Below are 27,579 nucleotides of genomic sequence, written 5' to 3' on the forward strand. Positions count from 1 at the left end.
GCCAGGGCATGGAAAGGTAGACACTGCTCTCTGTCCCTGTGGGAATCAGCACAGTGCCTGTCTTTCAAAGGCAGGGACCCGTGTGAGCCATTGGAGTTTCCTGAAAGGAAGAAAACCCAGGGACAGAAAGCACCATTTCTAGAGCACTGGCAGGGCAAAAATCCGAACAAGATAAAGAAACCTGAATAAATGGATGAGTGGGATTCTGGGCCAGGTTTGCCTGTGATGGCAGGGTCCTGCACATGACTGCTGGGTAGCAGATGGTCTCACTGCTCCTCTTTCTGGGTCTTTTTAGGACCCAGAGCAATCCCAACTGAGCCTGTGAAGCACTGAGCTTGGAAAGTAAAGGTTTACTGTTCACTGTTCTTTGTCTTTTTGTTGTTTGGTTTATTGTTTGGTTTTGGTTTATTTGTTTTGTTTTGTTTTGTTTTGGGTTTTTTCTTTGTGTTTGGTTTTCTTTTTTGTTTTTGTTTTTCTATTCGTTTTTTGGTTTTTTGGGTTTTTTTTGTGAACAGCATCCATTTGTAACATCAGCCGAGGCTGCATCCACCCTGGCACCACTCATCATCTCAGTGAAGAGGAGGATGGAGAAGCAAACAGCGCTATAATCATATCAGGACCATTTTCTCCATAGCCATCTTAGAGTAGGATTGTAGAGTAGGACTGTAGAGTAGGATTTAGAGTAGGACTATGTGGAGAAAAGAAAAAAGACTCTGCACAATTTAATGTGAATCAAGGAGAAGCCATTTATTGTGCTTCTAAACATAGTTTATAATTAGTTCCTATCCTATAGCTTTCTGTAGTCATGCATTGTTTGGTTGCATCTTTTTCTTAATCTAATTGGTAGATGCTGTAAGGGTCATTTTATTTGGGTTGTTACCCCTTTGTCTGTCAGCAACTCTTCTGCTTCTTCTTTCTGCTCGCAACATCACCTTTTTATCCACAAAGTTGAGTGCAGCTTTATTAAAAACCGGATTTAGTCCTAGAAGGTAAGTTTGTTTAGTTAGCTCCAGAAGGTTAGGCTGGTTCATTTAGTTCCTGTCCATTGTTCTGTAAATACCACCCTACAGGATTATAGAGTAGGATTGTAAATAAATAAAGTTTCTGAAACTTTAACTCATCTGGAAGAATCCTTTTTTTCTCACCCTGTGAGCAAGCTGAGCATTTCCTTCTGAGTTGTCAGCTGTCTCTTAAAGGTGCAATGGCTTCTTTGGTGTTGTGAAAAGCACATATTACAGGATAGGCTCTTCAGAGATATTAAAATGAATATATATATATGTACACACACATATATGTATATATATATATATATATATATATAAAAATTAATAGACTATATGTGTTATGTTGTCTTAGTTAGTTTTACTGTATTTTTTTTTTAAGTAGTGTGGTATTTTGCAGTGTGATGTCATGGTTTGCCTCAGATACTCCAGGTTCCTCCCTGATAATTCCCTGCCAGGTGTGTCAATCATCCCTCCTTTCCACACCCTGACCCCTGCTGAGCGCTGTCTGTCAATCCTGGCATTCCAGAAGGGCATCGAGTGATTGGCAGAATTCAAAAGATGCCCTCCCCTCCTGGAAGGACATTGGGCCATCCAGGTGTCCTCTGTCCCTTGACACTTCCCCGCCCCGTACCTGGTTGGTGGTCCCCGTGTTCCTTCCCTGCCCCTCTGCCCCGGGTAAAAGGGCGAGCAAACCATGCGGTTGGGAGTTCTCCTGGAGCCATTGCTGGATTCAGAGGCCTGTGGGCCAGGAATAAAGCTCTGCATAGAAACCCTCCATCAGACCCGACTCCTTTCCTTCACCTCGCCTTAAAGCTTCTCCACCAAAGGTAAACCTGAGCTCCTGCATGCCTGGACTTGCCTCCAAGCGCCCAGCTGCAGCATCCAGCTAGCCAAAAGTTTCTCTGGGATAAAATTCCACAGTTGCCGCTATTTGGCCAAGCAGCAAAGGCCAGACAAGCTCATGTACGTCCCGTCCAGCTATATTGGTAATTATTTCAGTGGTAAATATAGTTTTAGGTTATAACATTATGTAAAACAGGAGCTATGCGATGTAAGATACTTTTTTAACTAGCTCAAGAAAGGGATGGGGTAATCAAGAAATTCTTTACCCAGAGATGACAGCAACAGGACACCAAAAGCCCCAAGGGAAGAATTCTTGCGTCCATATTGGAAAAGACCAGCTTTCTTCCACCTCCTTCCTGACTTTGAGGAGCCAACAGGATTAAGGGGGAGAACTTGACAATAAGCAGAGAACACCCTTTGTTTGAAAAGAATTTATGCATCATATATGAGATACACGAATATGCAACAGGCTATTGCTTTTAAGGGCTAATCCTTTTTTAGCGTGTGTGCTTTCGGGGCATAATTGCCCAGGAGGCACCGGGACTATCCGTATGTCTTTGTTTTGATTGTCCTTTACTGTTCTAACTCTGATTGTCCAAATTCTTATTATTCTAACTTTTATTACTATCTTTATAACCATTTTATTGCTACTAAACAGTTCAAATTTAAAAAGAAGGGATTGTTGTTTTTCGCAATGTGCTTTGAAAGCTGGGAAGACTCTTCATTCATCATCTCCAGAGCACACTGCCTTTGGCCAGCACACTGGCCCGTTTTGGTACATCTGTGACACTTCTAGTTGAGGCAGAAAGGGCAATGGCATTTGAAGGCAAAACCAAAGGAAGAATGGAGCAGCCCAAACATCTTGCGCAGATGCAGGCCTTCAGCTGTGACTGGAGAGCATTGGCGTTGCTGCCACTTGGATTTGTATCCCTAGGTGCAATGTCTTTGGCTGGAGGACAGCCTTGCTCAAGTGAGAAGGCAGAAAGATCAGAGAGGGTGCTGGGGAAGGTCTCCTGTGGTGCAGAGCTGTCAGTGCCTGTGAGGTGAGAGCGGGCCCGGCCTTGCCCAGGCTGGAGCCCCAGCAGAGCCCCGGCAGAGGCCAGAGCAGCCTGAGCCCGGCAGAGGCAGGCTGGAAGGAGGCCCTTGGAGCTGCAAGAGGCAGCAGCCGGGCCCTGGGTGCCTCTGCCTGGGAGCAGGCGAATCCTCCGCTCTCAGAGCCCAGGTGGCAGCTGGCTGCTACCGAGGGGAAGTGCAGCCCTGCTGGGCACAGCCCAGCCTGGAGGCATTGGCCGTCTGGAGTGTGCCCAGGAGCAAGGAAAGGCCAAGGGCAGCCGCGGGCCGCTGGGCTGGCTGAGAATTCCTCCTCTTCTGCCAGCTGCCCTGCAACTCCTGGCAAAAGCAAGCAGTTGGTGCAGCACTCTGGGCACCGGGGCAGGGAGCTGGGCTGCTCGGCAGGCTGGAGCACAGGGCAGCTCTTTCAGGCCGGCACTTGTGCCAGGGGAAGCGAGGCCAGCGTGAAGCAGGGACAGCTTGGCAGGGCACATCTGCAGCAGCCAGCGCCTCACGCAGCTCTGGGAGGAAGCGCCTGCAATCCTGCAGTTCTGCACTGAGCCAGAGCAAAGGTGTGAGATGCAGAGTGTTTGGCAGAAATATTCTGGCCCACCAGGCCAGCCTGCTTTGTGCTCTGTGGCGCAAAGCAAGTGCTGTGCAATGCAGCTCTGAGCTGCTGGGAGAGAGGCAGTCGGGGATGTGCCTGAGGTGAGTCAAGGGGTTAGCTGAAAATGTAATTAGGATAATTGAAAAGTGCAGATGAAAAGCTTTCCTTGTGTATTTGATTTACGTCTGCAAATCTTGATACATAACTTTAGGTACCTGAATTTAGCCCATTTCTCCTCTCGCTTTAATTTCAGAAAATGTCAGAATTACAGATGTACGCACCAAAGTATCCAAAATTTCTGTGCAACAGAAAGATGAGTAAACAGTAGTACAGCCCAATCTACATTACCTTTAGCAGTTACCAAAGCCAGTAGGGATTTAGAAAATTGTGCCTTCTTTTGGCAATATTTCAAATAGATTGGTATATGCAAATTATAATATTATAATACTGGCTTTACAGAAATATTAAAATGGATTCTATATGTGTGATGTTAAAGTTGTGATCTTTATAACTTTGTTATAAAGATATAGTTTTTACTTCTGTTGTTAATTAAGCTTAGAGAGCTCCCAAGGCCTTGAACATACTTGAGAGTGATTTTACAATAAACTATCTTTTAAAAGTGTTTGGAAAGCGGAAGGTAGGAACACCAGTCATCTGTTGTGTTTGACTTTATTGTTATTTGAGATTGTAATAAATACTGAGCATGAGCTGGGATGCAGATTGTAATTGCTCATCTTTCCAAAGATAGATATGGATACTAGTAACATGTGCCCTGTTTATTGTTCCTAACTGACTAATTTACTGCAGTAGTTTTATAGTGCATTTTCATTGTTGTAATGTCTAAATGTAGTGGGACAATATATATTTGACTTGGGGTAGTTTGGCTTTTGTTTTTCGAATATTAAAACCACTCTCTTCAGCCTGGTGAAGAAGAAATCTGCTTCTGTCCTTGTGTACAGCTATGGGTTTGTTTACATATGTTATGTTTGCCCAATTATCCCATCAAAAAAAACCAAACAATGTTTAAGGTAGCAGCAATTTTAATTAAATAGTTTAGAAAATATATAAATAAGGGATAATTTGGTTCAAATAATAGTGCATAAGCAAGAGATAACGCGGGGTACGGAGGGCAGGGTTCAATGACCCTTGCCACTTCACGTACATGCTTGCCAAGTGAAGATCACCCCTTATATTCCAAGTGTCAATACCATCTCCTCCCATTTTTGGTTCGTCATATCTCTATCTCTGCCCTCATTACCACCCCAGTCACGCATGCGCCACCACTCGGTTTGGTGGTCGCACAAGTCTTTGGGGGTCGTCACTGATGAAGGCCCTGTAGTCTTCTTCGTTGTCCTTTAATTTACCTTTGGGTTACACATGCGCACCAAGCCAGTACAATGTAAGCCAAGACTAACTGTGGTGGTTTGACCAGGAAGAAGTGGGAATTCTGGGATGCTGTGGTCAAACCAATGGGTGCTCGGATTTTGATATTGGCACCTGGTATGGCCAGTTGGGTTTGGACACACCTCCGAGAACACACAGGGGTTAAAACCAGAGCTTCGGCCCTGGGAGGCTCTATTGGGACTTCGAGGCAAAGAGGACAGATCGCCCTCCCTCGTTCAGCCACTGCTGCTGGGCAGGGGAGGGACAGCCATGTGGTGGGCCTGGGCCTGGACAGAGATAGGGGGTGAAGAGGCCCTTGAGGATGGAAGGGTGGAGGAGCCCCAAGAGACAGCCATCGGGCAGCCATCTCCCCCCCCCAGGAGAGAGAGAGAGGAGAACCGGCGTCTGAATTTGATAGCGGCTGGCCCAGGAGGAAATGGGGGGGAGAAAGCGGCGAGGAGGTGCCGGCCGGAGCAGCAGCGAGTGTGGGAGTGCCAGAGCTCTGGGACAGGCAGAGACTGAATTTTAAACCCCTTTCTTTCATGACTGGGACCTTGCAAAAATGCTGATCCTCCTCAGAGCTGAATAAGAAGAGAAATAAGAGATGAGATAACCAAGGACCTGGCCCGAAGGACGTTGAGAAGGCTTGCTGAGTGGAGAGAGAGATGATTGGAGTGGCCTTTTGGCTGGACTTTTCTTGTGTAGCCATAGACTGAACCAGTTTTATTCCTGTGACACAGAGACTGTATTTAGGGGGAGGCAGTGCCTCAGAACCAGGAGGGATCATTGTGGGGACCCCTCGGCCCCAGGGGTTTGGAAAAAAATGGGGGGGACAGATGTCCCAAAGCAGAGACTGTGCCTTTTTGGAGTGAGACAAGGCATCCTTAAAAGACAACCCTAAAAGCAGCTCTGGTCCATGCACAGTGGTGAGAGCACTGGGCATGGAAGGAAGATGTCACAAGCGGCAAAAGGACTTTCCGGGTGGTGCCGAGTGACATGGAAGCACACGAGGTTTCAGCGTGTTTCCAGGGGAAGCCTATGGTGCAAGAAAGACTCTTCTCCTCTTCATGGACTGAAGTTTGAATATCCTAAAGGGTGGTGCCAGACTGGGCAGTTGGTGATTTGGGGGAATGTATTGGATTGGGAAATTGTTTGGGTGGTGGGGAGGAGGAAAGTGCTTTTTTGTAAGGTTTTCCAATTTTTTTTCCTTATAGGTTTTTTTTTTTCCCCCTTCTTTTCTTGTAGTTTAGGTAATAAAGTTTTCTTTATGTTTAAGCTAGAGCCTGCTTTGCTTATTCCTGGTCACATCTCACAGCAGACACCAGGGAGAAAGTATTCTCATGGGGGCACTGGCTCTGTGCCAGGCCCAAACCATGACACTAACATATCACTGCATCTACATATCAAGGTAATAAATCGCTTATATTTAGCATTTTCTGGGACCGAAGCAGGTTCTTGGACATTTTTAGCAACTATATCTTCAGCTCCTTTCCTGTGGTCCTTGAAAAAAACATCTTCTGGGAAAGTGGGAAAGGGGGGGGGGTGTCCTGGTTTAGGGCAAATTTGTTAAAGAATCAGCAAAGGAGGGCCCCTCCAGAAAGTAAACCCACACGGCCCCTCCCCCCAACCGGTTCAGGAAGAATTCCTTGAAAAGAAGTGGAAAGAACCTGTTTATTTGACTGGCAGAGAACCCCCCAGCACACAAAACGAACAATACCAGATGACACTGCTCTGAGAAAGATGACAAAATCAGAAAGTCTCTTTCGGGGGTGGTTGCTCTGTTCTCAATCCCTCCGGCGCTGGGGCAGCTGCTGCAGGCCAAAACGGTGCAAACCCTGGGTGTTCCCAGGTCCCAGTCTGGAGCAGGTTCAAGATGGTCACAGAAACAGGAGAGGAGAAACAGTCCAGGAAAGAATTTGGACTGTTTAGTTAGAACTAGCTAATAAGCAGAGGCCAAAGCAGAGCAGAAGTGAGAACAGAAAAGAGAGCAAGCAAAGCAGCAAGCCGAAAGCAAGAAGCAAAAACAGCCCTATGTACTACCCGTCTCTGTGTCCCTGATAAGAGAAACCCAAACAAAACTTCCACTCTTCAGAGCCAGTCTTAAAGGCACAGAACAGATGAATGGGGATAGAAGCATCATAACGTCCCCCCAGGACATTCCACCCCTTATCCCCATATCATCAACATACTACAACACATCATGCATTATTCATACAAAATTTCCATCTGTCCCCCCAAAATTTACAAGCAATACCCATCATGCCGTCATCACATCCCCACACTGGACCACTGAATCCAGACCCTATATTACAGAGCTGTAGGATTCCCCCTTTTCACTTTAGTCACTTAAAGCTCCATCTATCACTTGCTCAGATCTTTGACACTTACACATTTCCTTCTCCATCTTCCACTTGCCCAGACCTTCAACACTTACACATTTCCTTCTATCTCATGTCTGTATGGTTTAATGTACAGACAATGGTAGTAACATGGCAGTAACATCCAATGAACAGTGATATTGCATATCATTCTTACCCCACAATCAGATCTCCCTGAGGTACACATCGTGTTGTTCCATCTCTTTGCATTATCCACCACATGCAACCTGGTCCCTGAGCAAAGACAACCCCAAAAATGGGTTTGTACTCGAGGCAGAATTGATCCACACAGTCTTCCCTAACAAACCTCTGATATGTACCACTGGGACTTTGTCTCCTTCTATTAAATTCAGGGACTCAGACTGGGCAGCACCTGCTTGGTTGGTGGAACCTCGGGTGTTAACTAAGCAGGTGGCCTTTGCTAAATGTTGCTCCCAATTCTTGAAAGATCCCCCACCCAAAGCTTTCAACTGTGTTTTTAGTAGTCCATTGTACCTCTCCACTTTTCCTGCAGCTGGTGCATGGTAGGGGATATGATACACCCACTCAATGCCATGTTCCCTAGCCCAGGTGTTGATAAGGCTGTTCTTGAAATGAGTCCCGTTGTCTGACTCGATCCTCTCAGGGGTACCATGTCTCCACAGAACTTGCTTTTCCAGGCCCAGGATGGTGTTCCGGGCTGTAGCATGAGACACAGGGTAGGTTTCCAGCCATCCAGTGGTGCTTCCACCATGGTCACCACGTAGTGCTTGCCCTGGCGTGTCTGGGGCAGTGTGACGGAGTCAATCTGCCAGGCCTCCCCATACTTGTACTTGGACCACCGCCCACCCTACCAGAGGGGCTTCACTCGCTTGGCCTGCTTGATGGCAGCACACGTCTCACAGTCATGGATAACCTGAGAAATACTGTCCATGGTTAGATCCACCCCTCGGTCTCGTGCCCACTTATAGGTGGCATCTCTGCCCTGGTGGCCTGAGGCATCATGGGCCCATCGAGCTAGGAATAACTCTCCCTTATGTTCCAAATCTAGGTCTGTTTTGGACACCCCTATCTTTGCAGCTTGGTCTACCTGCTCATTGTTTTGGTGCTCCTCATTGGCCCTGTTCTTGGGTACATGAGCATCTACATGGGGGACTTTCACAGGTAGCCTCTCTACCCTGGTGGCAATGTCTTTCCACTCATCAGCAGCCCAAATTGGTTTCCCTCTACGTTGCCAGTTAGCCTTTTTCCATCTCTCCAACCATCCCCACAGAGCATTGGCTACCATCCATGAATCAGCGTAGAGGTAGAGCTTTGGCCACTTCTCTCTCTCAGCAATGTCTAGGGCCAGTTGAACAGCTTTGAGTTCAGCAAGTTGGCTTGATCCACCTTCTCCTTCAGTAGCTTGTGCAACCTGTCATGTGGGGCTCCATACAGCTGCTTTCCACTTCCGGTTCATCCCTACGATGCGACAGGAACCGTCAGTGAAAAGAGCGTAGCGTGTTTCCTCTGGGGGCAGGTGGTTATAGGGAGGAGCCTCTTCAGCACATGTCACTGGTTCTTGTTCCTCTTCATCTGTGACACCAAAATTCTCACCTTCGGGCCAATTTGTAGTTACCTACAAAATCCCAGGGCGATTCAGTTTACCTATACGGGCACGCTGAGTGACAAGAGCAATCCACTTGCTCCATGTAGCACTGGTGGCATGGTGAGTGGAAGGAACCTTGCCTTTGAACATCCACCCCAGCACCGGTAGTCGGGGTGTCAGGAGGAGTTGTGCTTCAGTGCCTATTACCTCTGAGGCAGCCTGGACTCCTTCATAGGCAGCCAAGATTTCTTTCTCTGTTGGAGTGTAGTTGCTTCAGACCCTCTGTAGCTTCGACTCCAAAATCCCAGTGGTCGACCCTGAGTCTCCCCAGGCACCTTCTGCCAAAGGCTCCAGGACAAGCCATGGTTCCCAGCTGCTGAGTAGAGCATGTTCTTTACCTCTGGTCCGGTCCTCACTGGGCCAAGGGCTACTGCATGAGCAATCTCCTGCTTGATCTGGACAAAGGCTTGTTGCTGCTCAGGGCCCCACTGGAAATTGTTCTTCTTGCGGGTGACCAGGTAAAGAGGGCTCACAATCTGACTGTACTCAGGAATATGCATCCTCCAAAAACCTATTGCACCCAAGAAAGCTTGTGTCTCTTTCTTATTGGTGAGTGGAGACATTGCTGTGATCTTGTTGATGACATCTGTAGGAATCTGACACCGTCCATCTTGCCACTTTACTCCCAGGAACTGAATCTCATGAGCTGGTCCCTTTACTTTGCTCTTTTTAATGGCGAAACCAGCTCCCAGGAGGATCTGGATGATTTCCTTCCCTTTCTCAAACACTTCCGCAGCTGTGTTCCCCCACACAATGATGTCATCAATATACTGCAGATGTTCTGGAGCCTCACCCCTTTCTAGTGCAGTCTGAATCAGTACATGGCAGATGGTGGGGCTGTGCTTCCACCCCTGGGGCAGTCGGTTCCAGGTGTACTGCACTCCCCTCCATGTGAAGGCAAACTTAGGCCTGCATTCTGCTGCCAGAGGAATGGAGAAAAATGCATTGGCAATGTCTATAGTGGCATACCACTTTGCTGCCTTGGACTCAAGCTCATACTGGAGCTCTAATATGTCTGGCACGGCAGCACTCAGTGGTGGAGTCACTTCATTCAGTGCACGGTAGTCCACAGTCAATCTCCATTCTCCTTCAGATTTTCGCACAGGCCAAATGGGGCTGTTGAAGGGTGAGTGGGTCTTGCTGACCACCCCTTGGCTCTCCAGCTCTCGGATCATCTTATGGATGGGGATCACTACATCTCAAGTGGTCCTATACTGTCGTCGATGCACTATGGAAGTGGCAATTGGCACTCGTTGCTCGTCTCCCATCAGGCATCCTACTGCAGATGGATTCTCAGACAACCCAGGCAAGGTGCTCAATTGCTGGATGCCCTTTGTCTCTGCAGCAGCTATTCCAAATGCCCATCTGAGTCCTTTTGGGTCTTTGAAGTACCCACTTTGAAGGTAGTCGATGCCCAAAATACATGGGGCCTCTGGGCCAGTCACAATAGGATGCTTCTTCCACTCATTTCCCGTTAGGCTCACATCAGCTTCCACCAAAGTGAAATCCTGGGATCCCTCTGTCACACCAGCAATAGAAACAGACTGTGTCCCCACATGTCTTGATGGGATTAATGTGCATTGCGCACCAGTATCAACCAAAGCTTTGTACTCTTGTGGTTCCGATGTGCCAGGCCAACGAATCCACACAGACCAGAAAACACAATTTTCCCTGGCCTCTACCTGGCTAGAGGCAGGGCCCCTCTAAGCCTGGTTATCCTTCTTTCCCTGGGCATATGTTTTGGATGTTCCTTCGAGGGGATCAGACATGTCATCATCATCATACCTGGCCATTCGGCTACGGGCAACTGGAGCTGCTTTCCTTCTGGTGGCTTCCTTCAGTTCACGCACCCGTCGTGCCAGAACAGCAGTAGGTTTCCTATCCCACCTTCTCACGTTTTCCCCACAATCACGCAGGTAAAACCACAGCTCAGCATGTGGGGTGTACCTTCTCTCACCATCTGGGAAACGTCTGCCTTGGATACCGGAACCTCGGATCTGTGCTGCTGAAATTTCGAGAAGGTCTTCTTTAATCTCCTCTCTAAGCTTCTTATGGTTCTCCTCTATCTTATCCTCTAAGTTCTGCAGACGTGTTTCTACCGCTGTGATTCTGGCATGTGTCAGGCCATGTACAGCATCTGCATATGCTCGGAGCTTCCTTGCCATGTCAAGCACAGTCTCACCCCTCTCATCCCGCTTCATTATGGCTAAGGCAGAAGCATATTCATGTGGCCCAAGTCGTACGAATTTTCGCCACATCACAGACGTGCATGGTACTAAGTCTGGGTTCCTAGTTGTTACATCATCTGAGAAGATAATCTCTGCCACTTTCTCTCAGGCGTTGGATCCCCTGCTCTATTGTCTTCCACTGAGTTTGCTGCATATAGAGATTGTCTGCACACAGGTATCTTTCTGCTACACTTCTTAGGACCCGTTCCCAGAGGCTGTGAGAGTTAGCCTCCCTCATCATTCCTTGGTCGATGACAGGATCCTGTGACAGGGATCTCAAATGCCTGGCTTCAGTGCCATCCAGAATTGTAGCCTCGCCTGCAGCATCCCAGAGACGAACCAGCCAACTAATTATGGATTCATCAGACCTTCGAGTGTAGTCCTTCCGTAGGCCACGAAGGTCCTTCAGGGAAAAAGACTCAATACTCGCATCTGATCTTGCACCTGCTGCTTTGACTCCTGATTTTATGTCAGGAGGCATTGAGGTTCCTTCTCCTTCATCATCATCATCATCATCATCGTCCACTGGTTGATTGGTCTTGTCCGTACATTTCCCACTCCTAGTGCTGGTAGCAACAGCCATGGGTTTAGATACTGGCTTTGAGCCTGGAGTGTTAGCTGCAGCCTGAGTCACTGGGACAGTTGCTGATTGATCTCCCTGCCCCCCCTGCCTCTGTCTGCTGCCCGACAGTATCTAGTAGCGTGCGATAAGCATACTCCAGGGCCCAGCTCACTGCAATGACCTTCCTCTCCTTAGGCTCATCCTGGTACTTCTCTTTCAGATATTTCCCCACCTCAGCTGGGTTCTGAATTTGTTCATGGGGAAAATCCTAGACTATAGGCTCAGAGAATTCCTTCAGGATTTGGCCCATATCCTCCCATTTCCCACACCACTAAGGATTTTCCACACCGAGGTCTACTCCTGAGTCAGGGGTCTCATCAGCCTGTCTAGAAATCTCAGCCCTCATTCTAGAAAAGCAGCAGGCTGTATAGAGGAAGGTTACCAGATTGAATACCAGGAAGACGGTTTCTTTAACATTGAGGGGAAACTGAACATCCTTCACTAGTGATGCAACTGATTCATAGGAGAAGGAGGAAAGGAGAGGCTGAAAAACCTCATTCCCTCCTGCTCCTCCTGCAACAAACTGGATGCATAACCATAGCCATGAACCATTCATACCTGGAGCAGACCCTAGCATGTTTATAAACTTCTTGCACATTATTGCCACCAAGCCCAGCAGGATACCTACTCTGGTCACTGCCCCTCTGATGTAAAAACTACGTATTAGGGGCAATACTAAAGCTATTTCTGGATAAGTAAATAAATCTAGGGACCAGAGAGGTATTAAAACCTCAAAAAACCCTAGGGACCAGAAATGCATGCCAACCTTCACCCCAATAGACATTATGAATTCAAAAAGCATGGCTATTAGCTGATTTAAACAAACACAGAGCAATAGCAACTAAAATGCAGTCAAAACAGAGTTTTTCCACTCTCTCTCTCGCCACGTTTGGGCGCCAATATTTTGTACTGGTTTAGGGCAAATTTGTTAAAGAATCTGCAAAGGAGGGCCCCTCCAGAAAGCAAAACCCACACGGCCCCTCCCCCCAACTGGTTCGGGAAAAAATTCCTTGGAGAGAGGTGGAAAAAACCGGTTTATTTCAGGCACAGCACCCCCCAGCACAAAAATGAACAATACCAGATGACACCGCTCTGAGAAAGATGACAAAATCAGAAAGTCTCTTTTGGGGGTGGTTGCTCTGTTCTCAGTCCCTCTGGCGCTGGGCCAGCTGCTGCAGCCGAACGGTGTTCCCAGGTCCCAGTTCGGAGCAGGTTCGAGATGGTCACAGAAACAGGAGAGGAGAAACAGTCCAGGAAGGAATGTGGACTGTTTAGTTAGAACTAGCTAATAAGCAGAGGCCAAAGCAGCGCAGAAGCAAGAGCAGAAAAGAGGGCAAGCAAAGCAGCAAGCTGAAAGCAAGACGTGAAAAACAGCCCTAGGTACTGCTCGTCTCTATGTCCCTGATAAGAGAAATGTTGCCTTCTGATGCAAGGCAAGGCGACCTGGTTCTGAGGAAACGGCACGGCGACCCAAACTCTCCAGGGTCGCTCGGGCCAAGAACACACGCAGATACCAACGTGGTGGACGGTCCAAAGGCCTTTATTGTCCCGTCTCATCGGGTTTTATACTCGGGGAGGTTTTTTCTCTACGTCAGGGTGTCTTACCTTACTGTAATTGGTTAATAAGGAGTAGAAAGTTACTAGTGTTAGGGGGGTCTACATTCCTGGGAGATCCCCTATCACTAGGCGTTAGGGGGAGAGGAATCCTGCCGCTTTCCGTGACATTGTGAGATTTTCCGAACGCTTGTCCCTATCTAACACAAGAAACAAAAACAAAACTGCCAATCTTCAGAGCAGGTCCCAAAGGCACAGAACAGATGAATGGGGATACAAGCATCATAACATCACCCCAGGACACATGGAACAAGTGTCCAAGGGCCCTCTGTGACACGGTGTGACATAGGAGCTGGAGGTGACAAGAGCACGCCACAGTGCTCAGAGCACGCAACGGGACAGGACGGGACAGAGCGGTGCCGTGAGGAGCCCCCGCACAGCGCGCTCATTCGCTTCCCACCCGGAGCTTTTCTGAAGCCTTGTTCCTGCAGCTGAGCTCGAGGCCAGACCACAAAACGTGCTGACCCGTGGTCTCCCTGAGGCTTCTCTTCTGCAGGTGCCCTTGAGGCCATATCATAGTCCTTGTCAGGAGTCCCCTGTCCTAGGGGCAGGAGCCCTTGAGACCAAGTGCAGGACTTGCTGTCCTGTAGCCTTCCTGAGGCTTCTTACTTGAAGGTGCCTTCCAGGCACCACTGCAGGACTTGGTGACTTGGAGCTTTTCCAAGGCAACTCTCCTGCAAATAGCCACAAATCCAGGCAGAGACATGGAGCAGAGACACCCAGATGTGCCTGAGCTGGCCTGGGTGGAGGAGGAGGAAGGTGGGCCTGGAGCTGCCCCGGCACAGCAGACTGAAGAGGTGGTGCCGTTCCAGCCACCGCAGGAGGGTGAGTGGCAGAGCTGGGCCACAGGACTGGTGCCTGCTGCCAGCTTGGACCCCATGCCGTACAATGCGGTGCCGTGCCATGCTATGCCCTGGGGGCATGCCCATGGACAGGACGGAAGAGGGGCCTGGCAGACACCCCGCAGTGGCCGTGCTCCATCCCCTGGGGCATCCCGGGGTTCTCTCTGCCTGGGGATCGCAGGGCTGGGCCGTGTTGTCTGGCCTCTCCCGCAGCCCTTCAGCTCTGGCTGCGCTCGCTCTTTGCCAGATGCAGCCCCGGAGCGCAGACAAGAGCAGGAGTCCAGCCGTGGCCGCTTCCGCAGAACAGTGCAGGTACCTGCAGCCACCCCCACCTGGGCTGGGCCTGCTGTCCTTGTTCAGCCCAGCACCGTGTGTGCAGCACTCCATGCAACATCCCCGGCTTCTTGCCCTCCTCCTACAGTTTGTTTGCAACTTCCTCAAGAGAATTAAAGAGGAAGAGAACATCGCCACGGGCGTAGGCCTCAGACCATACTCGCCCATCTTCCTCAGCAAGACCGGTGCTGCCCTGCTGCATATGCTTGTAGAGGAAGATTTTTACACTCCAAAGCAAGTAAGCAGCCTGGGCCAGGCTTTGATCCTCCCAGCAATTGCTTGGCCTCCCAATCCACGCATGCTGCTTGCTGTGAGCCTTTCAGGCCACATGGCAGTGGGGTGGGAAGGGAAGCACTCCTCTGGGGAAGCTGGGAACATTGCTCCCTCTGGCAGCTTTCCAAGTCTCCCCGTGCCTTCTCCAGGTGCCTGCCATGGTCAGCTACATCCACCAGAGGCTCATGGCCAATGATTCTGCTGAGCACAGGCTGGACAAGACCCTGCTGGATCTCATCCAAGCACAGCCAAATGACGCAGTGGTGATGCTCCTGCGTGTGGCCCCGTCCTGTGACAGGTATGGGGCCCACCTGCCCAAAGGGCTCAGGCCTCCCCAGCCCATCACCAGCACAGCCTGCCCCAGGTGTCGGAGCAAGAGAGTTCCAGGGCCCTCTGGATGCTCCCTTTCCCAGCCCTGCCAGGCCAGCCCCTGAGCCTGCTGCCGTGCTCCCTTGCCGCCTCTCAGGGCTCTGTCCCCACAGGGCTGGGCTGTCTGCCTCCTGCTGGCAGGGGGGCAGTGGGCAGAGGCAGAAATGGCAGCCGGATCAGCTGCCCCCGGTGCTGTGTCTGAGGCCCCCTGAGACACAGCTCTAACCCCACAGAGCTGCCATGGCCATGTGGAAGACCATCATGGGCTCAGCCAGGACTGCGGAGCTGGCGCAGCTGATCCTCCTGGATGTGCTGGGCAGCTGGCCAGAGTACAGCACCTGCACCTACAATGGGGACAAAACGGCTGTCTTTGCCCTGGCTGTGAGTTTCTGCAACTGGCCTTTGCAGGCCCCAAGGCTGTCTCTCCAGCAGCTCTCCATCCTCCTTCCCCCACTGCATCTCCCTGCCTCAGGCGCTGGCCTGAAACCTGGCCCAGGGGCAGCTTCAGGCCCACCAGGCCCCGTGCTCCCCCTGCCATGCTCTCTCCTGGCCTCTCCCTGCCACGCTCGGGCCCTGCCACACACACACCTGGGCACTGAGCGCTGTGTCAGGGGGTTTTGTCCTTTGCAGGCAACTGTGGTGACGTGGAAGATCCTCCAGGTGCCCTGTCTCCCACGGATCTTGAAGGTGTATTTCCCCCACCTATTTGTGCATCTGCTATTCCAAGTCTTCTTCAGCACTCCGGATATGCCAGAGGAGGTCGATACCTTCTGGAAGGGATGCCAGGAAGAGCACGGCCTTGCCACCAGCCCCAACAGGTGCTCCATGCCACTCCTCCTGTCCCTGCCACATGGCCTGCCAAGGAGCCAGTGCTGCCAGTGTGACCTGGGCTTTGCTGTGCACACAGGTTTGCTGTGCGCACCCTCAAGTCCCTGCTCTGCCTTCTCCGCTGCGAGGATGTGGTGGTGGCAATGGAGCGCAGGTGTGCCTGGGACACGCTGCTCTCTCTTGACACTCACCACTTTGCCGTGGCTCTGCTTGCCAGGTGAGACCCCCTTCTCCCCACTGCCTCTGACATTGCTGCCCTGTGCCCAGGTGCCCCATAAAGTGTCCGTGGTGGCCATGGGTCAGAGGGCCTTGGCACTGAGGGACGGCCAAGCAGGCTGGAAAAGGCTGGCAGAGGAGGCTGCCCATCAGCAACCAACTCCCAAACGGCCCACGTCCCCTTGCTGGAAGGGTGCTGGGGAAAGATGAGAACTGGGTGAGTCACGCCTGGGAGACGTTTGCCCCACTGCATCAGGCTCTTCTTTCCTTTTTCCCCTCTTCAGAGAAATTCGCCGCTTAGCCATCCACTTTTGTTCCGCGGTGGCATTCTACCTGCTCGCCCTGCTCGGCAAAGAGATGCCATACTGGGATTTCCCTGCCCTGGCATTCCTTGTGGAGGTGAGCTTCAAGGCCAGCGCTGCCTGGCTGAGCGGCCTCCCAGCCCTCTGGCCTCTGGCAGCCACAGCTGCCAGGACAGTGCCTGTGCCCTGTGCTGCTGCCTGGGCCCGGCCCTGTGCGCTTCTGGGCTCCTGCCGGCCGGCTCCCTTGTCACTGCCCTGTGCCTTTCAGGTCCTCGAGTGCCTGGACTTGAGGGAATGCAGTGACAGTGTCCTGGAGATCCTGGCACAGAACCTGCAGAGCGAGCACATGGCCAGGCGTTACTTGGCACTCCGAGGCCTCCTAGTGCTGGGCAAGAATCCCTTGATGGTGAGAAGAGGGCAGTGGCCGAAGCCGTGCAGGCAGCGTGGGGCTGGGCAACGCAGTCGCTTGGCCTTGCCTGGGCTTCGGCCGCTGGGGCAGCTGTTCCCATCTCTCCTGCTTCCCTGCCCCAGTGCTTCGGGACAAGCCTTTGGCCTCTGGGCCCTATGGCAGCAGGGCGGCCTTTCACAAAGTCGTCTTCCGCACAGGCTGAAAAAATGCAGAGCCTGACTGAAAGTCTTGTGGAGCTCCTGGAGGAAAATGACAGCGACATGATCAGGATGAGCATTCTTCTACTCAGATATTTGCTCCTGGATAATGGTGCTCCAATAGCCACCCCCATCGCCCTGCAGCTGGCTGAGGCGCTCCTGCCACTCTTTGACAGCGTAAGGCTCTGTGCCCACAGCCACAGCCACTGGCTGCTGCCCGGACCCTTGGTGCCCTGTGCAGATGCACGCCTGTGCCCTGGGGGGCCTGAAGCAGCTGATGCTCAGGTCTTTTGCCCTTTCCTTTCATCCAGGATGACATCCAGGTGCAGCTGAGCTCCATGGCTCTCTTTCAAGAGATGCTGGACTTATTAACAGAAGAGGGAAGAAAGGCCCTCAAGTCCCACGTGCGCCAGAGCCTGCCCCCTCTCTACTTCCACTGCCATGATGAGAATCAGATGGTTGCTGAGGTGAGCACTTCTGGCCAGCTGCTGTCCCCCTGGCAGGGGCTTGGGCTGCCTCCTGCCCGGGCACCTTGTGGGCTGCAGCCTCCTCCAGCCTGTGCCACTGGCATGCTCCTGTGCCCTGGACTGTAGGGCCATCTGTGCATCTCTGTCCCTCTCCAGGCCTCCCGGGAAACGCTGCATTCCTCAGCCAGATTCCTGAAGAGGAGGGATATAGAACAAATGCTACACGTGGATCAGAGCCTTGGGGAGTGCCTGGTAAGAACAGCAGAGACCCCCCAGCCTCAGCGTGGCCAAGGTCCCTGAGGGCGGTGCTCAGTGTGCAGGGCTAACAGCTGTGCCCGCTGCTGCAGCCAGAGGCCGCGCGGGCTCTTCTCCAGGCTCCCGTGGGCCTGAGTCGGGTGCCCATGGAGCCCCGGCCCGGCGGGGCTGCGGGGGGGCACCACGGCTCCCCGGGCAGCAGCCGGCTCTCTGCCCCTCCCCTCGGGAGCCCTTGGCCAGCGGCTGCTGGCCGCGCCTCAGGGCTGGGCGGGCAGGCGTGGCCGGCGGTGGGCGCCGTCAGCGCCCGGCCCAGGAGCTGAGCCCACGCCAACCCTTCCCTCCTGCCGCTCTCTGCAGCTGGCAGAGGACAGGAGCCGAGCGGCTGAGCACGTGCGCAGGGCACTGCACTACCTGCAGAGCCCACAGGAGTCCCTGCGAGAGGCGGCTGTCAGGTTCATGGGTGAGTCCCGAGCCCGGGCTCCTCCCCGGCCCCACCGCAGCTCGGCCCCGGCCCCGCCTGCTGCCCCGGCAGCGCCGGCCCGGCCCGGCGCCGTGGAGCCCCGCCTGGCCTGGGCGTTGCTGCCGCCCTCTGGCAGCCGTGCCCTGGGGCGGCAGCATGCGGCAAGGGCCCGGGCTGAGCTCTGCCTGGCCAGCAGCCCGTGTGGCCACAGCGCCGGCAGAGCTGCTGGCAGGGAGCTGTGCCGCTGGGGCCGTGACAGGCTCTGTGTTCACAGGCATGGCCGGGCGGCACCTGAGGGGGCAGCAGCAAGAGCTGCAGCTGATCTGCACTGGTGAGTGAGTGAGGGCAGCGGGCTGACCGCTCCAGGGGGCTGGAGGGGGCAGCTGCAAGCCCTGCCCCGGCTGTGGAGGGATCTGCACCCGTGGGCAGAGCACACAGAGATATCAGGGCTACGTGTGGCATTGGTGGCCAGCAACTTCGGGCTGATCCCCTTGCTCCCTGCTCCCTGCGGGCCATGGCAAGAGACGACCGGGATGGCCCTGGCATGGGGCTCTCCTTGGCTCCCTGCATATGCGGGATCTGACCTTGCCTCTGTTCCTCTCTCTTGCAGCCCTTTAGGAAATGGCATATGACAGCAGTCCTGCAATCAGAGATGCTGCAGTAGAATTTGGTTTAGTTCTCCGGGCTCTTGAGAGAGCTCCCTACTCCCCATGGCAGAAGCTGCGGGATCGATTCCGCAGTGCATGGAGGAAACGGCCTCGTCCTTGCTGCACTGCCTTACTGTTGTGCTGCAGCTCGGCAGAGAGATGATCTGGGGCCATTGAAGCCAGCAGGAATTTTCTTTTTCTTCTTTAAGATTTTTGTGTTTGCATTTTCATTGTTGAGTATGTAAATACAAAATATCTTACAATACACAGAGTCCCAGCATCTCTCTTTTCCTGCGCAAGGTCTGTAGGGCATAAGAGAAGAGGGGGAAAAGGTTGCTTGTACTCAGCTAGCTGCCCAGGAGTGCAGTGTTACAGGGAAAATGGCCAGAAGCCTTTTGGCCTTTGGTGGTTCTGCTGAAGCCTTTGTGCTGCCCACAGAGCGGCTGGGCAGGGGCCAGAGCTGCGGGGATCCCTGCCAGAGCGGTGCCTGGAGATGGCCACAAGCCCTGTGCCGGACAGGAAGGGCCATCCGTATCCTCCTGCCCGTCTGCTGCTGGCTGCAGTGCTGAGGGCTCCCAGGTGCCTCTGGATGAGGCTCCTCTGGAGCTGCTTTGGGGCTGTTGTGCTGCTGCCGGCACCCTTGGCCAGGCTGGGGGAGACCCTGAGGGGCTGAGGCACTTGGCTGGCAGAGGCCATAAGCAGCCCCCTGGCAGCCGCCTTGATCCCGACAGCCGGCTGCTCTGGCGCTTCCAGGTCGGTGGCCGGTCGGAGGGACGCCCTGGAATCAGGCGTGGAACCCCGGTCCTGGCCTTTCAGGGCTGTGAGGCCAGCTGTTGTGGGGCTGGGGGGGTGCCCTCCCAGTGCTCCAGACTGGAGCCCCCCGCCCCTCAGCCTTAGGCATTCAGCTCCACTGCCTGATATCCAGGTCTTGTTCCTCTTGCTGTGGGGGAGGCCGAGCTCTGTGGCTTTAGGCCCCATGGAGCCAGAAGAGCAGCAGCTTTCAGCCCACAGGGGCCTCAGAAAGGCCCTCTTGGACCACAGACATTCCTGTCCTTCCCAGGCCAGGGACACATGAGAATGCAGCGCGCGCCTTCAGGGTGCCATGCTGGCTTTGCACTGGGCCACCTCCCTGTGCTGTGCACGGCTGGCTCTTTGCTTTGCTGCTCTCGGCCTTGTGTCGTCGTACTCCTCTGGCTGCCTGCAGCCAGGGGCAGCCCTATCAGGAGGGTGAAAGGCCCCGTCTCCAACATCTCCAGGGGGAAATGGAGCTCTCCCAGCCCTCAGCCCACGCTGTAAGCAGAGCAGAGCCTTTTCCCCAGCCCCGTTGGCTTTCTGCCTGCTTCTGGCCCCTGGCCACCATCACCCACTGCACTTGCTCTGACTCACCTACAGCATGCCTGGTGCCTCTTGATTTGCTGACCCTGGGATGTGAGGCTCACTGAGGGAAAGGTGGCTGTCCAAATGCTGAGGGCACACGTGGCTCACTCAGCAGACTTGAGGCTTCCCCAGCAGCTTGCAGGTGCCTTATGTGTCATGTTACAGTGCTTGTGCTCCTGCCTCTTCCTGTCCCTCTTCTCACCCTCACCAACCCTGCACCCTCTGACCTACCTTCAGTAAACCCTGTTGCATCAGACACGGTGTCAAGAGCCCTCCTTCGGCTGCCGGTCGAGCGCACGTTACAACCTCCGGGCCTGCGAGCAAGGTGGGCTGGGGGAGCTGGTCTCTCAGACCAAGAGGGAACGGCTCTCGACAGCACCTGCCCATGGACATTCCCCGCACCAAATAAAATCATCTCCATCTTTAGCTAGGAAGCTAGTAAGGTATAAACCATTAATTGCCTGGAAATCTGGCACTAGTCTCTGAGTTCCATTAGGTTTCTTTATTGCTGATCTAGCAGTATTAAATTTTGACTGCCATTCTTCCAATAGTCCTGATGTCAGGGATTTAATTGATTGTTGGCTCTGTTCCTTTCCTAGCTTCTAATCTTCAAGGGTATTGCTTTCTGACTACTGCCCTAACTCTTGTCTGTAGCTCAATTTCAATAGGGTCTGCTGGTTTTGATTTTCCTGGGCTATCAGTACCCCATACTCTTGGGTACACCTGATTCAATACTTGCTCGAACTAGTTCTTCTTGTTGGTTGGTCTGGTGTCAATTGTCAGTCCTACTGCTAAAACCGCTCATTTGTCTTCAGGTAGCTTCCATTGAAGTTTTCTTTTTCTAAACGGAACTGTTGCTTCTAAATTTTCAAGCAAATCCCTGCATAGGACAGATTTGGGTGAGTTTGGGAAACAGAGAAACGGATGGATTCCCATTTTCTTCTTGATTTTCCATCAAAGTGCTTTCAGGAAGAATGCATTTTCTGGCTGCCCTGTAGTTGCTCCTATTGCTTGAAGATAGTTTTCACTTTTGGGTAGCAGTGCTTGATTCAAGAGTGAAAATGTGTCTCCACTATTTCTTAAAATTTCCACTTCTTCATCATTCTTTAGCTGTATTTTAAACAGTGGCCTGCTAGGGTAAGAATTGCCAGTCTCGGTCATTTCTTACCATCTAGAGTGGCTGCAAGAGTTTTGTGTACTTTGTCTGCTAACTCTGGGCACTGGCCCTATTTCCAGTGTCCTGATTTCTTACAAGATGCACATTGATTTGGGCCCAGCTTGGTCTGTGGCTGCTTTGAACCTCCTCTGCCTCTGCTAATTTCGCCCCTGCCTCTGCTTCAACCACGCCTACATCCGTCCTCTCCCTGGTGCTGATCCAGAGCTGCCACCATGGCTGCAGGGAGCTCTTTTTCTTTTTCCCTCTCTTGACTATCGTACACTTTCTACTTTTGATGGAGTGTCTAAAAGCTTGTGTTATGGTTTAGGCCTGGCAAAGCCAAGGCCCCCATAAATATACCTTTTACCTGATATCTGCTGTGAGATGTGGCCAGGAAATAAGCAAAGCAGGCTCCAACTTAAACATAAAGAGAAGTTTATTAACTAAACTACACACACAATTACTAAACTACACACACAATTACTAACCTACACACACACAGGGGAAAAAAAAACAAGGAGAATGAGAACTACACAGAAACACTTCCTTATCCTCCTCCCACCAAATTCCCAAACACATTTACATTTCCCAAAAAATTATCCACACTCGGTCTGGCACCACCCTTTGGAAAAAAAAATCAAATCTTCAGCTCATAAGGGATAGACGGAGTCCTTCCTTGTGCCACGGACTTCTTGTCACAATCAGCAATCCGCCCGGTATCTTGCTATCTCGTGACATCTCCTTTCCATGCCGAGGTGCTCTCACCACCTGGCATGGGATGGGGCAGGGGCCTGCCTTCAGGGCCTTTTAAGAATGCCTCGTCTCGTTCCAAGCAGAGTACAGTCACAATCCTGGGACCTCTGTCCCCCCCCCATGTCTTCTATACCCCCTGGGGCCGAGGGGTCTCAAAACCAAACTCTCTTGACGCCGAGCCTCCGCTTCCCCCTGCAATACAGCCTCTGCCTCACCAGGAAACAGTCCATGGAAATACAACAAAAAAGAGTCCAGCAAAAACTGCCACTCCATCTTCCTCCATTCCTTCAACATCTCTCTTCTCCCTTTGCCAGACCCTCCTTACTGGCCTAATTTTCTTCCTTCATCTTCCACTCCTGTCCCTTTCCCAGGAAAGGCAATGTTCTGCGAAGCCTTCATTCCCCAAAGGGTTAAAAGCTCTCCCAGGCGGCCGGACTGCCCGCTGCCCCCCCCCTTTCTCCTCCCAGCCGTGCTGCCTGCCGGCACATGATATCAAGTTTCAAGATATACAGTTCGAGCACGGGCTGCATTCTCTGGGGGGGGAATAAACAGGTCGCTCAAGGGTCTGCCACCCTTCCTCCGAACCCGGGCCTATCGTAGATGGGCCACGTGGCTCTTCCCTCCCCCAGCCCAGCCAGCAACTGGGCCGGGGGAGAGACTTCTTCACGCCGGAAATCCCAAGAGGGCTCCGAAGGCCAAGAGCCCTGCTTTTAACCCCTTGAGTTCGTAGTCTCAAGAGGCGGATCCAAATGTCCCACTGGTCAAACTAAGTGCCCATCTTAAATTCCAATTACCCATTGGTAATCACAGCAAAACAAAATATCCCAGATGTCCCATTTCCGGTCAAACCACGACAGCTTGCGTGACTGCTCAATGTTCTTGGAACACTTCTCAAACTCAGAGGGGCTTGGTGCTGTGACCATTTCCCTGGGGTGTTCCAGTTGGTGTTTATTTATCAGTTATCGTACAATGGTTTGTTTTCATGTACCCCGTATTTTCCCCAATTTGGTTAACCCCTAGGTTTTGCCCTCCCTCAAAGCTGTCCCTCATGCCATTCCCCACTCTTTGTTCCAGCTCCTTCCCTGCCTCTCAAGATAATCCAGCTCTTTATTCCTGAACCTTCCCTGTCACTTTTGCCTTGGACCAATCCCTGACTGCACCACCCCTTTGGAATTCCTCTGTTGCTGGATGCCGCACTGGCCCATGTGACCTACCCTCTCCTCCCATCTGTCCTAATTAGTCCCAAGCAACAGATGGAATCCCCTCGCTCCTCCCCTGCAGATTCCTTATTGCTCAATTGTTTGTATCCACCCCCTGAGTTGTACCCCGATAAAATCCCATGCACAGAAGTGCTGGCGGCTCTTTGCTGCTGAATCCTTCCCTTGGAATAAACCTTGGCCTGTGGAACCTCACAATCGAGGAGCCTCCTCCTTTTCTTTGGCCTGCTCCGTGCTGCAGTTAGGAGATCCTGAACCACTGAGCAGTGGCTCACCAGGGTCAGCCGCGGGCAGGACCCACGCCTTGGCCGTTCCCCACTCCTGGCGCAGCGCCGCAGTTTTCCCAAGAGCCAGCCCGGGCTCCACTGGGCTGCGTCAATGGGGAACCTGTCCCAGTGCCTGACTGTGCTCTGGGTGAAAAACCTTGATCTGATATGGAAATGAAACTTGCCCTGTCCCAGCTCCCTGCCCTTTTCTCCAGTCCTATCACTGGTCCCAACAGTGACGAGAGCTGCAGCAGCCCCTCTGATTCCTGTCCGGAGGATGTTGAAGACCACAATGACGCCCTTTACTCTCCTCCAGGCTGAACAAAGTGGCTTCAGCTGCATCTAGGGCTTCCCCTCCAGGCCATACTCCATCCTTGCAGTCCTCCTTTGCATTCTAGCTAATGGTTTCATATCTTTTGATATTGTACTGCCCAAAACTGCGCCCGTCTGCTTCCAGCGCTTCTCTTGGCTGCTGCTTCAGGGTGTGGGCACCATCATCAGAGACACAGAAGAGCTTCTCCTCCCAGAGTTGTCCTTATCCTCCTCACTTCCACGTCTCTGCCTTGATGTTCACTGGGGAACTTGCCACTTTGTGGCCGCTCATTGCTGCGCTCAGCAGGGACACAGTTTTGTTTGGACATGAGAGGCCAGAGCAAGACATGCAGCAACTGAAGCTGAGAATAGCAGAGGCTGGGCAGATGCCGTTTTTTCCAGAATGTGGGAATGAGAGTGAGAAAAGCACAAGGAAATTTCAGACTGTTAACTTTGCAATCTAACTGCCCTGGGAAACTCAGCAATGGATGGTGCTCTGGTGCTACTGCCAATGCTTTCCATGAGAAAAATTCATTTCAGGAAGGAGCAACATCATCTGACAGAGACCAAGTGTGCCAGTAGTTGCCCCAGGTGCTCCTGCCATCAGCCCCTGCAGGAAAGAGGCACAGCCCCCAAGGCACGTGGCCTTTGGCTCCTTCTGGCACAGAAGCCCCCCGGGGGCACAGGTCTCTGGGGCAGGAGACGGGCACCAGCGCTGCCAGGGCTCGGGGGGTGGCAGGTCTGCTTGGCCGGGGACTCTGCCACACCTGCTGATGTCAGCGCTCCCCGGGCCCCAGGCCTCAGAGCAGCATTCGTGCCCGGGCCCACACGTTCCTTGTGCATGTCACACTGGCAGCTTTAGGACGGCCACCAGCCGGGACGTGTCCCAAGGAGGCCGTGCCAGCTTCCCTGCAAGGCCCCGTGCCCTTCCCAGAACAGCTGCGTCTGCAGCCCTGGGGGCTCCTTCTGCTGCCCTGAGCCCACAGAGCATGGCAGCGTTTGCTGATGCTCTGAGCCCTTCTTAAAGATCCTCTCGGCCTGGCTTAGACTCCCAGGGCCAGCCATTCCCGCCAAACTGGGCCACTTTGGGTGGGCTGGGCATGGCCCCAGGGCATGCGGCAGTGTCTGCAAGGGCCCTTGGTGACAGGTGCCGCACAGTCACTGTGACATGGAACGGCTGTCCAAGGGCCCTTTGTGACATGGGGTGACATAGGAGCTGGAGGTGACAAGGGCACGCCACAGTGCTCAGAGCACGCAACGGGACAGGACGGGACAGAGCGGTGCCGTGAGGAGCCCCCGCACAGCGCGCTCGTTCGCGTCCCGCCCGGAGCTTTTCTGAAGCCTTGTTCCTGCAGCTGAGCTCGAGGCCAGACCACAGGTCTTGCTGACCTGTGGTCTCCCTGAGGCTTCTCTTCTGCAGGTGCCCTTGAGGCCATATCATAGTCCTTGTCAGGAGTCCCCTGTCCTAGGGGCAGGAGCCCTTGAGACCAAGTGCAGGACTTGCTGTCCTGTAGCCTTCCTGAGGCTTCTTACTTGAAGGTGCCTTCCAGGCACCACTGCAGGACTTGGTGACTTGGAGCTTTTCCAAGGCAACTCTCCTGCAAATAGCCACAAATCCAGGCAGAGACATGGAGCAGAGACACCCAGATGTGCCTGAGCTGGCCTGGGTAGAGGAAGAAGAAGGTGGCCCTGGAGCTGCCCCGGCACAGCAGACTGAAGAGGTGGTGCCGTTCCAGCCACCGCAGGAGGGTGAGTGGCAGAGCTGGGCCACAGGACTGGTGCCTGCTGCCAGCTTGGACCCCACGCCGTGCCGTGCCGTGCCATGCTATGCCCTGGGGACATGCCCACAGACAGGACGGAAGAGGGGCCCGGGCAGACAGCCCGCAGTGGCCGTGCTCCATCCCCTGGGGCATCCCGGGGTTCTCTCTGCCTGGGGATCGCAGGGCTGGGCCGTGTTGTCTGGCCTCTCCCGCAGCCCTTCAGCTCTGGCTGCGCTCGCTCTTTGCCAGATGCAGCCCCGGAGCGCAGACAAGAGCAGGAGTCCAGCCGTGGCCGCTTCCGCAGAACAGTGCAGGTACCTGCAGCCACCCCCACCTGGGCTGGGCCTGCTGTCCCTGCTCAGCCCAGCACCGTGTGTGCAGCACTTCATGCAACATCCTCGGCTCTTGCCCTTCTCCTACAGTTTGTTTGCAACTTCCTCAAGAGAATTAAAGAGGAAGAGAACATCGCCACGGGCGTAGGCCTCAGACCATACTCGCCCATCTTCCTCAGCAAGACCGGTGCTGCCCTGCTGCATATGCTTGTAGAGGAAGATTTTTACACTCCAAAGCAAGTAAGCAGCCTGGGCCAGGCTTTGATCCTCCCAGCAATTGCTTGGCCTCCCAATCCACGCATGCTGCTTGCTGTGAGCCTTTCAGGCCACATGGCAGTGGGGTGGGAAGGGAAGCACTCCTCTGGGGAAGCTGGGAACATTGCTCCATCTGGGAGCTTTCCAAGTCTCCCCGTGCCTTCTCCAGGTGCCTGCCATGGTCAGCTACATCCACCAGAGGCTCATGGCCAATGATTCTGCTGAGCACAGGCTGGACAAGACCCTGCTGGATCTCACCCAAGCCCAGCCAAATGACGCAGTGGTGACGCTCCTGCGTGTGGCCCCGTCCTGTGACAGGTATGGGGCCCACCTGCCCACAGGGCTCAGGCCTCCCCAGCCCATCACCCTGCACAGCCTGCCCCAGGTGTCAGAGCAACAGAGACTTCCAGGGCCCTCTGGATGCTCCCTTTCCCAGCCCTGCCAGGCCAGCCCCTGAGCCTGCTGCCGTGCTCCCTTGCCGCCTCTCAGGGCTCTGTCCCCACAGGGCTGGGCTGTCTGCCTCCTGCTGGCAGGGGGGCAGTGGGCAGAGGCAGAAATGGCAGCCGGCTCAGCTGCCCCTGGTGCTTCCTCTGAGACCCTCCTGAGACACAGCTCTAACCCCACAGAGCTGCCATGGCCATGTGGAAGACCATCATGGGCTCAGCCAGGACTGCGGAGCTGGCGCAGCTGATCCTCCTGGATGTGCTGGGCAGCTGGCCAGAGTACAGCACCTGCACCTCCAATGGGGACGAAACGGCTGTCTTTGCCCTGGCTGTGAGTTTCTGCAACTGGCCTTTGCAGGCCCCAAGGCTGTCTCTCCAGCAGCTCTCCATCCTCCTTCCCCCACTGCATCTCCCTGCCTCAGGCGCTGGCCTGAAACCTGGCCCAGGGGCAGCTTCAGGCCCACCAGGCCCCGTGCTCCCCCTGCCATGCTCTCTCCTGGCCTCTCCCTGCCACGCTCGGGCCCTGCCACACACACACCTGGGCACTGAGCGCTGTGTCAGGGGGTTTTGTCCTTTGCAGGCAACTGTGGTGACGTGGAAGATCCTCCAGGTGCCCTGTCTCCCACGGATCTTGAAGGTGTATTTCCCCCACCTATTTGTGCATCTGCTATTCCAAGTCTTCTTCAGCACTCCGGATATGCCAGAGGAGGTCGATACCTTCTGGAAGGGATGCCAGGAAGAGCACGGCCTTGCC

The sequence above is a fragment of the Melozone crissalis genome, unplaced genomic scaffold, assembly GCF_028551555.1.
Source record: "Melozone crissalis strain CALT ecotype California unplaced genomic scaffold, PUWL_Pcris_2 ptg000045l_1, whole genome shotgun sequence".
NCBI lineage: Eukaryota > Metazoa > Chordata > Aves > Passeriformes > Passerellidae > Melozone > Melozone crissalis.